This window comes from Triticum urartu, chromosome 2A (assembly GCF_056163025.1).
Source record: "Triticum urartu cultivar PI428250 chromosome 2A, HENAU_Tu73, whole genome shotgun sequence".
Taxonomy (NCBI): Eukaryota; Viridiplantae; Streptophyta; class Magnoliopsida; order Poales; family Poaceae; genus Triticum; species Triticum urartu.
This window is the reverse complement of record NC_141874.1, coordinates 290,943,650-290,959,368: the sequence shown is the minus strand read 5'-3', so window position 1 is coordinate 290,959,368 and position 15,719 is coordinate 290,943,650. Positions and strand designations below refer to the sequence as shown.

General features: G+C 46.3%; 1 long non-coding RNA gene across 1 annotated transcript; it reads right to left on the bottom strand.

The window, feature by feature from the left end:
- Positions 1-1,298: 1,298 nt before the first annotated feature.
- On the bottom strand, positions 1,299-4,391 carry LOC147984860 (uncharacterized). Its single transcript, XR_015615073.1, has 3 exons — positions 4,011-4,391; positions 2,856-2,936; positions 1,299-1,560 (listed from the first exon to the last, which is right to left on the bottom strand). It is a non-coding gene; the product is annotated as an uncharacterized LOC147984860 (long non-coding RNA).
- Between the last annotated feature and the right edge of the window lie 11,328 nt (positions 4,392-15,719).

The following is a 15,719-nucleotide window of genomic DNA, read 5'->3' as shown; positions in this document are numbered from 1 at the left end:
GTATCAATGGCTTCAGGCCAAAATTTCCTTGGAGTCTTGTACTCATCAAGCATTGTTCGTGCCATTTCAATGAGGGTTCTGTTCTTGCGCTCCAAGATGCCATTTTGCTGAGGTGTGTATGGAGCAAAGAACTCACGTGTGATGTCCAATGTATCAAGATAAGTGTCGAGGCCGATGTTCTTGAATTCTATGCCATTATCACTTTTGATGTGCTTGATCTTGATACCATAGTTGGTCATGGCACGATTGGTGAATGGTCTGAAGACATCCTGCATTTCAGTCTTGTAGAGAATTATGTGCACCCATGTATATCTTGAGTAATCATCAACAATGACGAAACCATAGAGGCATGCAGTGGTAGTAAGGGTAGAGTAGTGAGTAGGTCCAAATAAGTCCATGTGAAGCAGCTCGAAGGGACGTGTTGTTGTCATGATTGTCTTCGAGGGATGCTTGGCCCTACTCATCTTTCCGGCTTCGCAGGCACCACACAGATGATCCTTCTTGAACTTCACGCCCTCGATGCCAATGACATGCTTCTTCTTTGCGAGAGTGTGCAAGTTCCTCATGACCGCATGCCCTAGCCTTCGATGCTAGAGCTAGCACTCTGAAGCTTTTGCTAGAAGACATACGGCTAGCTTTGGTCCTGCGGAGAAATCCACCATATACAAATCGTCTTTTCGATACCCTTCGAAGACTAGAGATTTGTCAGTTTCCATAAGCACAAGGCAACGATATTTTCCAAATATCACAATCATGTTCAGATCACAAAGCATTGAGACGGACATTAAGTTGAAACCAAGGGATTCAAGAAGCATCACTTTATCCATATGCTGATCCTTAGAGATTGCAACTCTACCTAGGCCCAATACCTTGCTTTTACCAGTATCAGCAAATGTGATGTGACTTTTGTCAGACGGCTGTAGGGTTGAATCCATAAGAAGACTTCGATCACCAGTCATGTGGTTAGTGCATCCACTGTCCATAATCCACTCGGTAGCCTTCGGAGTTGTACCCTACAGTGCAGTTTGGGGGATAGGCTTCACAGAGAGAAGTGTGAAGCATAAACATTTGACGAACAAGCATACTATCAAAGTTCAGATCCTTGTTCGGGTAGATAGGACGATTGTTAAGAAATCCTGGGAAGAAATACATAATAAGACCATTTTGGCATTTTATCTTGCGTCTGTGACGCCCCCGATTTGACCGTACACTAACCATGCACGCAAATGTGTACGATCAAGATCAAGGACTCACGGGAAGATATCACAACACAACTCTTAGACACAAATTAAAATAATACAAGCTTTATATTACAAGCCAGGGGCCTCGAGGGCTCGAATACATAAGCTTAAATAAACAAGAGTTAGCGGAAGCAATAATATCTGAGTACAGACATAAGTTAAACAAGTTTGCCTTAAGAAGGCTAGCACAAAAGTAGCAACGATCGAAAAGGCAAGTCCTCCTGCCTGGGACCTCCTAACTACTCCTCGAAGCCGAAATCCACGTAGAAACATCCTCGGGGTCCTCTAGCTCCTGGACTCCATCATCTGGTTGCGACATCTGAGAAAAAGGAAAAGGGGGAAAAGAGGGAGCAAAGCAACTGTGAGTACTCATCCAAAGTACTCGCAAGCGAGGATCTACACTACATATGCATTGGTATCAATGAAATGGGTAGTATTTGTGGACTGAACTGCAGAATGCCAGAATAAGAGGGGGATAGCTAGTCCTATTGAAGACTACGCTTCTGGCATCCTCCATCTTGAAGCAGTAGAGGAGAGTAGATGGTCAGTTAACCAAGTATCATCGCATAGCATAATCCTACCCGGCGATCCTCTCCTCGTCGCCCTGTGAGAGAGCGATCACCGGGTTGTATCTGGCACTTGGAAGGGTATGTTTTATTAAGTATTCGGTTCTAGTTGTCATAAGGTTAAGGTACAACTCCGGGTCGTCCTTTTACCAAGGGACACGGCTATTCGAATAGATAAACTTCCCTGCAGGGGTGCACCACATTTCCCAACATGCTCGATCCCCTTTGGCCGGACACACTTTCCTGGGTCATGCCCGGCCTCGGAAGATCAACACGTCGTAGCCCCACCTAGGCTCAACAGAGAGGTCAGCACGTCGGTCTAAATCCTATGGTGCAGGGGTCAGGGCCCATCGCCCATTGCACACCTGCACGTTGCGTGGGCGGTCAGAAGCAGAGCTAGCCTCCTTAATACAAGAGCAGGCGTTCCAGTCCAATCCGGCGCGCGCCTCTCAGTCGCTGACGTCACGAAGGCTTCAGCTGATACCACAACATCGAGTGCCCATAATTGTTCCCGTGTAGTTGGTTAGTGCGTATAAGCTAGTGGCGAGACTCAGATCAAATACCAAGATCTCGTTTACGTGTTAATTGAATTAACCTCGGACGCTGACTAGGGCTAGGCCCACCTCTCTTCCAGGTGGTCTCAACCTGCCCTATCGCTCTGCCACAAAGGTCCACTCAGAGGGCCGTCGGGACAAACGTCCTTTCGATCCCAATCCGTGAATCACTCGCGGATACTCTACGAGCCGACCCGACTTTAGTCACCACATATATCATGTATTATGTATATAGGTATATACCCGTGATCACCTCCTGAGTGATCACGGCCCGATAGTATAGCATGGCCGACGGACAAGAATGTAGGGCCACTAATGGAATACTAGCATCCTATACTAAGCATTTAGGATTGCAGGTAAAGGTAACAATAGTAGTAGCAAAGACAGGCTATTTATCAGGATAGGATTAACGAAAAGCAGTAACATGCTACACTACTCTAATGCAAGCAGTAGAGAGAAGAATAGGCGATATCTGGTGATCAAGGGGGGCTTGCCTGGAAGCTATGTTGCACAAGAAGAAGGGTCGTCGGTGATGTAGTAGATCACGGGGGTATCAGCGGCGGTCTCGAGGTCTACTGGAAAGAAGTAACAGAGGGGGGACACAAATAAATAATAGAGCAATCAAAGCAACACAAAGCATAACATGACAATACGCGGTGCTAGGGGTGACCTAACGTAGTAGTAGGCGATATCGGCGAAGGGGGGACATCCGGGAAAGTATTCCCGGTGTTTGACGTTTTCGGACAGATGAAACGGAGGTGGATTGTTGCATGCTCGCTATGCTAGGGACGTGTGGCGGACGAACGAACTACGTATTCGGATTTGTCTTGTCGTTCTAAGCAACTTTCATGTACAAAGTATCTTCATCCGAGTTACGGATTATTTTATATGAATTTCCATAGTTTTAATGTTTTTCTAAAATTATATTTATTCGAAATAAAAGCAGTATATACTTTTGTCACCTAATGCCACTCTAGCCCGTGCGTATGACAGTGGGGCCAGTAGGGTAAGGTTGACCCATTCAAACTTTGTCTGGTCAACAAATGAATAGTGTAAGTGGGTCCCATGCGTCATATGGCAATGGCACTAATAGTAGTGACTACTATTAGTAAGATAACACTAATAGTAATTAACATTTAATCAAATTAGGCCCAGCCCCATATGGCAATGGCACTAGCCCGCCATTATGTGGCTGTACGTGGAGCTCACGCACAAGCACACACATCTGGCGCTCGTGGCCATGGCCAAGCAGCAACAACAACAACTAGTGGTAGCATTTGAGCAGCAGCGGCAGTGCAAGGGCAGCAGTAGTAGTGTGGAGTAGAGCAGCTAGTACAGCAGTGCAATAGCAGGCACGCCGAGCAGCGGCTAGCGGCAGCAGCAAGGCAAGAGCAGCAGCAGTAGGCAACGGCAACTGCAGCAGCCGGCGGCGCGGGCGCTAGGCAGGGGGTCGCTGGCGCGATGGGGCAGCAGCGGCGGGAGGCAAGCGAGGCACATCAGCGGCGGGGCTACGTGTAGAAGGGCGCGTCCAGAGGGTGCGGGCGAGCGCGTGCAGGGCGACGTCCGGTCATGGCGACCACGACGAGCTAGGGAGTCGGCAAACAATGACCGAAACAAAGGGTAACTAGGCAGGAGGAAGCGAGGCTCACAACAGAGCTTGGTGACGCGCTCGGGGAGGCCGAGGATGGCTGGATGGTGACGCAATCGGCGGCGAGGGGCCGCGGCCGTGCGCGGAGAAGATGACTCGATGGCGGCGATGCAGCGCTCCCCGCTTGAGTTTCTGCTTGGGATCAACGAAGATGAGGCAGGCGGAGCTCCTGATCGTCTTCACGTGGCTCGAGGAGGTCCCGGAGCACGGCTACGAGGCGACGGCGGTGGAGCTACGGACGACGAGCGAAACAGGGAGGGAGAGGGGCGAGCGAGGGGGAAGGGGCGCTAGGGTTAGTAGGGGGAGGGGATGCGCCCTTATCCACGAGGGGGCCGGGGGGATGGCCGCACGTGGCTGGAAGGCAACCATGGCCGTGGGATGGCCGCCACGCCCTCCCTCGTCTCCTGTAGCGTGAGGTGGGAGATGAGGGGAGGTGGACTGGGCCTCCCAGCCCCACGTGGGCCTCCCCTCTTCTTCCTGACTCTTTCTTTCTCTCTTTTCTTTATATTGTTTTAGTTACTGATTTCCATTTTCTTTTTATTTGTTTCTGTTTTACTTAATTCTTAGTTGCAATTGTGCTTTATTAAATAAAGGACTTGGCCCATAATTCATAAAGCAATTCTAGGCACTGCCTCGAAAATTTTGAGACTTAAATAAATTAGTTTGGATTTTTCACAAATTAGAAAAGTAATTTAATTGTTGTTTCAGCATTGTTCTGATTGTTTTTAGGGCATTTAAATGTTTTATAAAATGTTGGTTTTGTTTTTATAATTCCTTTGGAATTATTTGCGATAACATGAACTATTTTGTTCAATTAATTAAAGAAGTGGCTATTTCAAATTTATTTTAAAATTTGAAAAATGGCTTTGATTTTTATCAAGTGGCAATTTGGCTTAGTTAAACCTGATGACATGGCATCATTAGTGTGAGGTCACTGTAGCACGACAGCGGGGATGTTAGAAATCTCCTCTACTGCAAGAAATCTCGTCCCGAGATTTAAGAGGTGGACTAAGGGGAAAAGTTTTGGTTACGAAATTCTAACGGGTCTTCTCGGTCTTGGTTGCTTTTCCTGAAGTAGTCGATCCTTTTCATTGATGCCTTCATTTCTATGCTTCAAGTCATCATGATGAAGCCAACATCCTTTCTGCAGGATCTCCATCGTACTTACGACGGAATAAGGGGGTATTCCGGGAGAACGGATCTCTGCAATGTTGACTAACTGGTAGCTAACATCGGGGAAGGTGGCGGAATAACTCTTGAACTGAAACTTAAGAAAATACTAAGAGCAAAGTAAGTAGGTACCATGAGAAGTTTCAAACGGATAGGCAATCGTTCGATGCCTGAAACAAAGTGTGAAAGGGGTCCAGAGCAACGAGAATAAGTATTGTGTCTGATACTATATTTGATGACCTCTTGGAAGGTGGCTCGTGAATTACATATGAGGTCATGCGGGAGGAATAACTTTGGTTACAAGGGGGTGTACAGGAGGGTCCGGTTTCGATCCTGGGACCTGTGGGTTATGGGCCCACCATGTGGGTTAAAAGTAGGAAGAGCGATGACGTCTTGCACGATCATGTAAGCAAGGTATGTCAGAGGATAGCCTATCAGTTATGTCGGCAACAACATGAGTACCAAGGGCGAGGGGCGAAGAGAACCATTTTCCTGCTCGTTGAACGAGGCGGACCAATAGGCAAAGTTCTCGTCCATCGGTGGCTACTGGAATGTCATCAACAATAGTAACAGGGTCTTGCTGACAGAATTGTACAACGAGGTGTTTACATAAGCAGGAGAATATTACTGCTTAGATCATATAGATCACAAGAAAAGGTTAAACCAAGCAATGGAAAGGAAAATATGATTATCTGATTAAACAGAATAATGGAAAGGAAAATGTGTTAAAACACATATTTCAGGGGTATATCCTCCCCAAGGGCAAGCAGAGCATGATATCCATGACGGGATATAACATAGAAAACCCTTTTGGAAAGGGGGGAGAAATTTCATGCCATTACCCATACAACGGTGTTTGGATAATTGATAAAGAAAATTTAGCATTGTGCTTCAAATGTTCTTATTGAAGATCATAGTACCACATACATGCTTCGAGATAGCATTGACATGGTCTTCAAACAAAGGTCAGCCTTTGGATACACAAAGGATCTATCAGGAACAACTTATAGAATAAATCTTACAATTTGCTCATGGAAGAATGGTTAACCTTGCTACAAAGAAAACTATTGCAATAGGTCCTCCGGCCAGGTGTGCTAGGCATGACACCACCTTATTGGGTCATATAAAGACCAATGTTATAACTCTTGGAAATATGTTACAACCATCATATCTGATCGAGGTTCAGATCCGATTGGTGTCAGGATACCTCATACTCAGGATGCCTGAGAAGAAAGGTGCAACACAAATGGATGAGATTTCATTGTAATATTCTTGGGAAATGAACTATGGAAGCGAGTTCCAAAACAAGAGTTCATCATTTAAGCAAGGAGAGGACAAGGAGGTGGCTGATGAACTCAGCGGTAATTCATTGAGATTTTCAAAAGATGGATTTCCACACTTATGTGAACAAAGAGATAATATTTGTTAGATCAAATGATATAATGAGGTATGCTCGAGGAAAACATACACAACTAAACATTGGTTGAAAGGTGCACCCGAATTATGGGCTTAGGTAGCATGATCAATGTTAGAATGGTGATTTGATAACCAATGGTCTAAGAATGAAATACCTACCATTAACTTCAAAGCATTAGGGTTGCTAGAAGTGCAGAATCCAAGCAGTACCGTTCACTGTATCCCAGTTAGAATCAACACGGGGACCAAGAAAAAAGGGATATGGCGATAAGTATCACCGTATCAAGAATTCTTATGAGGTGGAGCAAGTCTCACAACATCCTTGAAATAAAAGACAGTAATACTTCAAGGTAGATCATAATGCAAGCTGGATAGCAGGTTGCATCCATAACAGAGCAAGTTTAATGTAACACCCCGGATGTAACTTTCCCTATTTGTACTCCAACTCTTGTCGTTTCCGGCGTTAAGTTATATTTAGTTCCTCGGGTTCGGGTTTTGTCTCCGTGTGTTGTTGTCGTTGTCATGCATCTCATATCATGTCATCATGTGCATTGCATTTGCATACGTGTTCATCTCATGCATTCGAGCATTTTCCCCGTTGTCCGTTTTGCATTCCGGCGCTTCGTTCTCCTCCGGTGGTCATTTCTAGCTTTCTTTCGTGTGTGGGGATTAAACATTTCTGGATTGGACTGAGACTTGCTAAGCGGCCTTGGTTTGCTACCGGTAGACCGCCTGTCAAGTTTCGTATCATTTGGACTTCGTTTGATACTCCAACGGTTAACCGAGGGACCGAAAAGGCCTCGTGTGTGTTGCAGCCCAACACCCCCCCAATTTGGCCCAAAACCCACCAAACTCTGCTCCATCATCTAGAGCGTTCGATCACGATCGCGTGGCTGAAAACCGCACCTCATTTGGACTCTCCTAGCTCCCTCTATGCCTATTTAAACACCCCCCGATTTTCGGATCTCCTCCTACCTCCAAAACCCTAAAAATCATCTCCGCGCGCCGGACACCACCGCTGCCCTCTCCCGCGCTGCCACGTGGCCTCCCCGTGCCGCCTCCTCCGCCAGCCTCCCGCGGCCCATCGTGGGCCCTCCCCGCCGCCACTCGGGCCCGTGCCGCGCTGCCGCCGCCGCGCCGACGCCTCGCCGCCTGGCCGGCCTTGCTCGCCGCGCCGCCTCACCGGCCGCTGCCCGTGCCCGGCGCCGCCTCCTCCCTCCTCCGCCGGATCCGGCCCCGGCCCGGCCTCTCCTCTCCACTCCGGCGACGTCCGCGACGAACTCCGGCGAGCTCCGAGCCGGCGAGCACTGTTCCGGCGAGATCCGGCCGCGCCTCAGTTTCCGTGCAAACCCTAGATCTGTCCCAGAGAGGTTGATTTTTTTCCACTAAGTCCCAGAAATTTCAGTCCATGTGCACATGTTCGCGGCTCCGTAACTTTGCATCCGTAGCTCCGATTCATGCATATAGCATATCAAAATGTTCGTCTCAGAGAGTACATCATTTATTCCATTGCATCATTTTCATTTGAGCTCATCTTGATGCCCGAAATGCTGTTAGAAGAGGGCTACTTGAGTTAATTGTCAGATCTGCTACTCCGTTTAGCACTTTTGTCATTTTTGCCATGATTAATGTGTGCATGATATGCCCTGATGCTCTACATATGTTTTGTTAAGGGTTTTGTCATCTTTCCAGAGGTGCAACCCATGTATTTTTGTGATGAGTGTGGCGACTAGTGCAAGCTTGCAAAGTGGTGCACTTGTAAATTTTGTTTTCAGAGACTTAGTAATTCCACTAAGTCCTTGATCTGTTTATCTCATGATGCCATATGTTTATGTTGTTTCCTAGTGATCCGTGCCTCTTTTGAGGATGATCAGTAAGGGAGTTTTGTTACTATTATAGTGCTCTATCCATCCATGTCTTTGTTTGAAATTATGGATCACCCTAGCTTGAGTCAATCGAGCTCTACTTTTGCTACTTTGTGAATCTGGGCAGATTGTCAACTTGTTTGCAATTTTGCCGGTGATGTTGTAGTTGATCCGTGCATGCTATGCTATTGTTCTTGCCATGTCTAGATTGCTTGTTGTGCCTTCTTAATGGGTGCATGATTGTCTTGCCATGACTTGCACCGTAGTGAGTGCATCGAGCTCGTAAACATGCCTACTTGAGTTATATTTCAGCATGTGCCAGTTTTCACTAAGTCTGAAAACTGATTATGTTTTTGCTATGTTCACATGCTTGCAATTGTATTTTCTGATCCCTTGTGGCTCAAGGTCACTAAGGGACTTTTGTTAAGCTCCGTGAGTAGCTCCATGCCATGCTTTACTTTGCCATGTTCAGATCCTGTAGCATGTAGTTTTGTTGCTCCGAAGAGGGCTACCCGATCTGAAATTCCAGACAAGTGTTGATTTCACTAAGTCTGAGATCTGTTTGCCATATGCATTTTTGCCATGCTTGTTTGAACCTGTTAATGGATGAATTGGCCGTAGCTCAGTGCTAGACTTTTGTTAAGAATCTTGTGTGCATCCCTGCCATGTATTTTGTTGTCATGTTTGGTTGTTGTAGCATGCTCATCTCATTGCATTTAGATGCCTACTTGCTGTAAATCGCGGACCGGTGTCATTTTTGGATCGCTTGCCATTTCCAAACCGTAACTCCGATTCCGGCGTTCTTTATATTGTTTTCAAGCGATTTCATCTCATCTTTCCAGTGGCACACTTGTATTTCCAAGTTGAGGCCAGGTTCATGCATTTCCGGTCATATCTTGCATTTTGCAACCCGCATCGCATCCCGCATAGCATATCATCATTGCATCTTATTGTTTGATCCTTGCACGTGGTTGATTGTATCCTTGTTTGCTTGTTTGTCTTGTTTGGGTAGAGCCGGGGGACGATTTCGCTAACGAGGAGCCCGTTGAGTTTGCTTTCGAGGATCCAGTCAACTCTGACAACTGTGCAGGCAAGATGATCATACCCTCGAAATCACTACTATCTTTGCTATGCTAGTTTGCTCGCTCTTTTGCTATGCCAATGCTACGATGCCTACCACTTGCTTGCAAGTCTCCCAAATTGCCATGTCAAACCTCTAACCCACCTTGTCCTAGCAAACCGTTGATTGGCTATGTTACCGCTTTGCTCAGCCCCTCTTATAGCGTTGTTAGTTGCAGGTGAAGATTGAAGGCCGTTCCTTGTTGGAACATTCTTTTATTTACTTGTTGGGATATCATTATATTATCTTGTTATCTTAATGCATCTATATACTTGGTAAAGGATGGAAGGCTCGGCCTCTCGCCTAGTGTTTTGTTCCACTCTTGCCGTCCTAGTTTCCGTCATATTGGTGTTATGTTCCCGGATTTTGCGTTCCTTACGCGATTGGGTTATAATGGGAACCCCTTGATAGTTCGCCTTGATTAAAGCTTTTCCAGCAATGCCCAACCTTGGTTTTACCATTCGCCACCTAGCCTCTTTTTCCCTTGGGTTACCGGAGCCCAAGGGTCATCTTATTTTACCCCCCCCCCCCCGGGCCAGTGCTCCCTCTGAGTGTTGGTCCGAACCGGGCAGCCTACGGGGCCACCTCGGGGAAACTCGAGGGTTGGTTTTTTTCGTAGCTTGACCTATCTGAGTGTGCCCTGAGAACGAGATATGTGCAGCTCCTATCGGGATTTGTCGGCACATTCGGGCGGTGTTGCTGGTCTTGTTTTAACCTGTCGAAGTGTCTTGAGTAACCGAGATACCGAGTCTGATCGGAACGTCTTGGGAGGAGGTCTATTCCTTCGTTGACCATGAGAGCTTGTCATGAGCTAAGTTGGGACTCCCCTGGAGGGATTGAACTTTCGAAAGCCGTGCCCGCGGTTATGGGCAGATGGGAATTTGTTAATGTCCGGTTGTAGATAACTTGAACCTTAACTTAATTAAAATGAATCAACTGAGTGTGTTACCGTGATGGCCTCTTCTCGGCGGACTCCGGGAAGTGGACACGGTGTTGGAGTAATGTTTGCGCAGGTTGCTCTCTAGTTTCTCGCTCGCGCTTTGCCTCCTCTTCTCGCTCTCTTTTGCGAATAAGTTAGCCACCATACTTGCTAGTCGCTTCCTGCAGCTCCACCTTATATTTACCTTGCCTTACCTATAAGCTTAAATAGTCTTGATCGCGAGGGTGCGAGATTGCTGAGTCCCTGTGGCCCACAGATTACTATTACACCAGATGCAGGGCCTGATGATTCCGCTCCAGGAGACGCACTTGAGCTCAAGTGGGAGTTCGACGAAGACTCTCAACGTTACTATGTTTCCTTTCCCGATGATCAGTAGTGGTGCCCAGTTGGGGGTGATTGGGACCGTGTCGCATGTTGGGTTCTCTTTTATTTTGGCGCCGTAGTCGGGCCATGAGTGTTTGGATGATGTAATGTTATTTATGTGCTTGATTGACGTGGCGAGTGTAAGCCAACTATGTTATCTCCCCTTTATTATTATTTATATTACATGGGATGTTGTGAAGATTGCCTAACTTGCGACATATGCCTTCAATGCGATTATGCCTCTAAGTCGTGCCTCGACACGTGGGAGCTATAGTCGCATCGAGGGTGTTACATTTAATGAAAGAAAGGTAAGGGTGTTGTTGATGGTAACACAAATCATCGAGGGGACAAGGATGGTATTTCTCACCGGGAACTTGATTGATATATAGAAAGGAGTCAAGATGTTGATGATCACGACAAATTTTGTTGAGAGGCTCCACGGTGATGTAATAGATCGGCGATGACATCAAGTCAAAGGAATGATGAAGCGAAAGGTTAATGGAACCAAGGGTACGACACAAACTCCAAAGTAAGCTTGCTGTCCAAAGCTAAATGATATGATGAGGAAAGATCGACGTAAGCTTAGCTCATCGTCAAAAATTGTGCTCTGGGAAGAAGGACTAGGTAGCATAGTTAAAATTTAGCACGATAATGATATAACCGATCAGGCTTGGGATGACTTGAAGGATTATTAAACTCGTAAGCAACAAAAATTACTTAAGAGTTATTGAATCAGAGTGCGGACTCGATTCACTATTTGGTGTCCCCGGTTGACGACAACCCAAAACCCAGGAAAATTGGAAGCGGTGAGAAATAACACTTGATGACGAACCCATAAGAAGTTATGCAGTTCCATGATATTCTCAAGATACCAGAGTGTAATACTTGATGGTAGATTAAAGTCAAGGTTGGACTGGGGTATTGATCCGCGGAAGACAAATGCTTAAACTTTCCCGAGAAATGGGATCAAAGGAGAACAATATGGTCGGAACCATACCTGCAAGGGATCCAATTTAATGACACCGAAAGAATTACCCAAATGATTAAATATTTTGCAAGAAGCTTCCATGATAAGTTCCACATCGGGTCCATGGGCATGAACACTAAGTTCAAGGTCAACTCCCACTTCTTCAATGCATAACCTTCCATTCACTTCTCGTGTTTCAAAAATGACATTAGTTGTTGAAAGTTTTAACTAGTGCAATACCAGATAAGTATGATCCATGAAATCTTTCGGGTTCACACAGATTAGGGAAGGCGTTGGTTCAACCCATCGGGGTATCTTAGAAACATATACCACAAGCTTCAAGAGTAAATATCGCCAGCTCGAAAGCAGAGCATGGATGGCCAAATCAGAGAATAGAATTTACCGATGGAATTATGTATCAGGGAAGGACTCACAAGGTGGTTGAATATGAGGGCACTGTCGGATAATAATCCAACCAAGGATCTGGTGGTCCACAAGGGATCTGATGTGAGCATCAGTACTCAACCAGACAAAGAAAGAATGCAAGGAGATCAGATTATAGAAACAACTGACTAACTCAAAGCTCAATTGCAAAGGAATATGAATTCCAAGACAAGGGATCACAAGCAATGCTCTGATTAGGGATGGATAGGTAGAATAGCCTTAGGGGTACAATCGATGGCGATTTGATTGGTCGAGATCCATCACATGTTAAAATGACGTCTGAGCCGGAAGGATGAATTCTAGGATCTGAATGAGGATTGCGAGCATTCACAACATATTGTATCAACAGACTCAAAATGATAATGACAAAGGATGACAATAAGATTACTATACTTATGGTATTAACCATAATGCAAGCAAGCAAGAAATTCAAGAACAATAGGTTGTTCAGGATTTTCAGAAGAATGAATGGTATTATGAAGACTTTAGTGAAGTACATGAATCAAGTTAGGATGAGAGGATACTCGATAGGTGCACAAAATTATCCGTAGGGGTATTCAAGTGACAAGGAACTGCAAGGCAGTAAGCTCAAAGGAATCTCAGAACAACGCAAAGCAGTTCGGGGCATCTTGTAATAACAAGATCAATGGGATTGAATGTAAGAATGACAGGTGTATGCAGTTATCAATAAGGATATAATAGTGGTAGGGAAATTGGAAAGGCAGTGGGCACAAGTGTCTCAGGAGATCATAGAGTAACCTCGGAATCTTCTAGTGCAACAGACGATCATCGGTAATAAGGTGATCTCCGGGTGAAAGTGATCACGAGATCCTAATGTTAGATTTAGCAAAATTCATTTAACCCGGTGTTGGGGAACGTAGCAGAAATTCAAAATTTTCTACGCATCACCAAGATCAATCTATGGAGAAGTCTAGCAACGAGGGAAGGAGAGTGCATCTACATACCCTTGTAGATCGCTAAGCGGAAGCGTTCAAGTGAACGGGGTTGATGGAGTCGTACTCGTCGTGATTCAAATCACTGATGATCCTAGTGCCGAACGGACGGCACCTCCGTGTTCAACACACGTACAGCCCGGTGACGTCTCCTACGCCTTGATCCAGCAAGGGGAGAAGGAGAGGTTGGGGAAGACTCCATCCAGCAGCAGCACGACGGCGTGGTGGTGGTGGAAGAGCGCGGGACTCTAGCAAGGCTTCGCCAAGCACTACGAGAGACGAGGAGGGAGAGGGGTAGGGCTGCGCCAACAGGGAGATTGAATCGTGTCTTGGGCTGCCCCTTTGCTCAAGTATATATAGGGGAAGGGGAGGGGCTGCGCCCCCACCTAGGGTTCCCTCCCTAGGGGTGGCGGCCAGCCCTAGATCCCATCTAGGGGGCGGCCAAGGGGGAAGAGAGGGGGGCGCACCACTAGGTGGGCCTTAGGCCCATCTGAGCCTAGGGTTTCCCCTTTTTTCCTTCTCTCTTTGCCTTGGGCCCTGGTGGGGGGCGCACCAGCCCACCTGGGGCTGGTCCCCTCTCACACTTGGCCCACGCAGCCCTCTGGGGCAGGTAGCCCCACCTGGTGGACCCCCGGGACCCTCCCGGTGGTCCCGATACGTTACCGATAGCACCCGAAACTTTTCCGGTGACCAAAACAGGACTTCCCATATATAAATCTTTACCTTCGGACCATTCCGGAACTCCTCGTGATGTCCGGGATCTCATCCGGGACTCCGAACAACATTCGGTAACCGCGTACATACTTTCCCTATAACCCTAGCGTCATTGAACCTTAAGTGTGTAGACCCTACGAGTTCGGGAGTCATGCAGACATGGCCGAGACAACTCTCCGGTCAATAACCAATAGCGGGATCTAGATACCCATGTTGGCTCCCACATGCTCCACGATGATCTCATCGGATGAACCACGATGTCAAGGATTCAATCAATCCCGTATACAATTCCCTTTGTCCATCGGTACGATACTTGCCCGAGATTCGATCGTCGGTATCCCGATACCTTGTTCAATCTCGTTACCGGCAAGTCTATTTACTCGTTCCGTAACACATCATCCCGTGATCAACTCCTTGATCACATTGTGCACATTATGATGATGTCCTACCGAGTGGGCCCAGAGATACCTCTCCATTTACACGGAGTGACAAATCCCAGTATTGATTCGTGCCAACCCAACAGACACTTTCGGAGATACCTGTAGTGTACCTTTATAGCCACCCAGTTATGTTGTGACGTTTGGCACACCCAAAGCACTCCTACGGTATCCGGGAGTTGCACAATCTCATGGTCTAAGGAAATGGCACTTGACATTTAGAAAAGCTTTAGCATACGAACTACACGATCTTGTGCTAGGCTTAGGATTGGGTCTTGTCCATCACATCATTCTCCTAATGACGTGATCCCATTATCAATGACATGCAATGTCCATGGTCAGGAAACCGTAACCATCTATTGATCAACGAGCTAGTCAACTAGAGGCTTACTAGGGACATGGTGTTGTCTATGTATCCACACATGTATCTGAGTTTCCTATCAATACAATTCTAGCATGGATAATAAACTATTATCATGAACAATGAAATATATAATAATAACTAATTTATTATTGCCTCTAGGGCATATTTCCAACAGTCTCCCACTTGCACTAGAGTCAATAATCTAGTTCACATCGCCATGTGATTAACACTCACAGGTCACATCGCCATGTGACCAACATCCAAGAGTCTACTAGACTCAATGATCTAGTTCACATCACTATGTGATAAACACTCAAAGAGTTTTGGGTTTGATCATGTTATGCTTGTGAGAGAGGTTGTAGTCAACGGGTCTTGCCATATTCAGATCCCTATGTATTTCGCAAAACTTTATATCATAGATGCTGCTACCACGTTCCACTTGGAGCTATTCCAAATTGTTGCTCCATTATACGTATCCGGTATCTCTTCTCAGAGCTATCCGGATAGGTGTTAAGCTTGCATCGACGTAACTCTTTTACGTCGAACTCTTTATCACCTCCATAACCGAGAAACATTTCCTTATTCCTCTAAGGATAATTTTGACCGCTATCTGGTGATCTACTCCTAGATCACCTTTGTACCCTCTTGCCAGACATGTGGCAAGGCACACATCAGGTGTGGTACTTCAGCATGGCATACCGTATAGAGCCTATGACAAAAGCATAGGGGACGACCTTCGTCCTTTCTCTTTCTTCTGCCGTGGTCAAGCTTTGAGTCTTACTCAACTTCACACCTTACAACTCAGGTAAGAACCCCTTCTTTGACTGATCTATTTTGAACTCCTTCAAAAACATGTCAAGGTGTGCGTTCTTTGAAAGTATCACCAGGCGTTTTGATCTATCTCTATAGATCTTGATGCCCAATATGTAAGCAGCTTTATCCAGGTCTTCCTTTGAA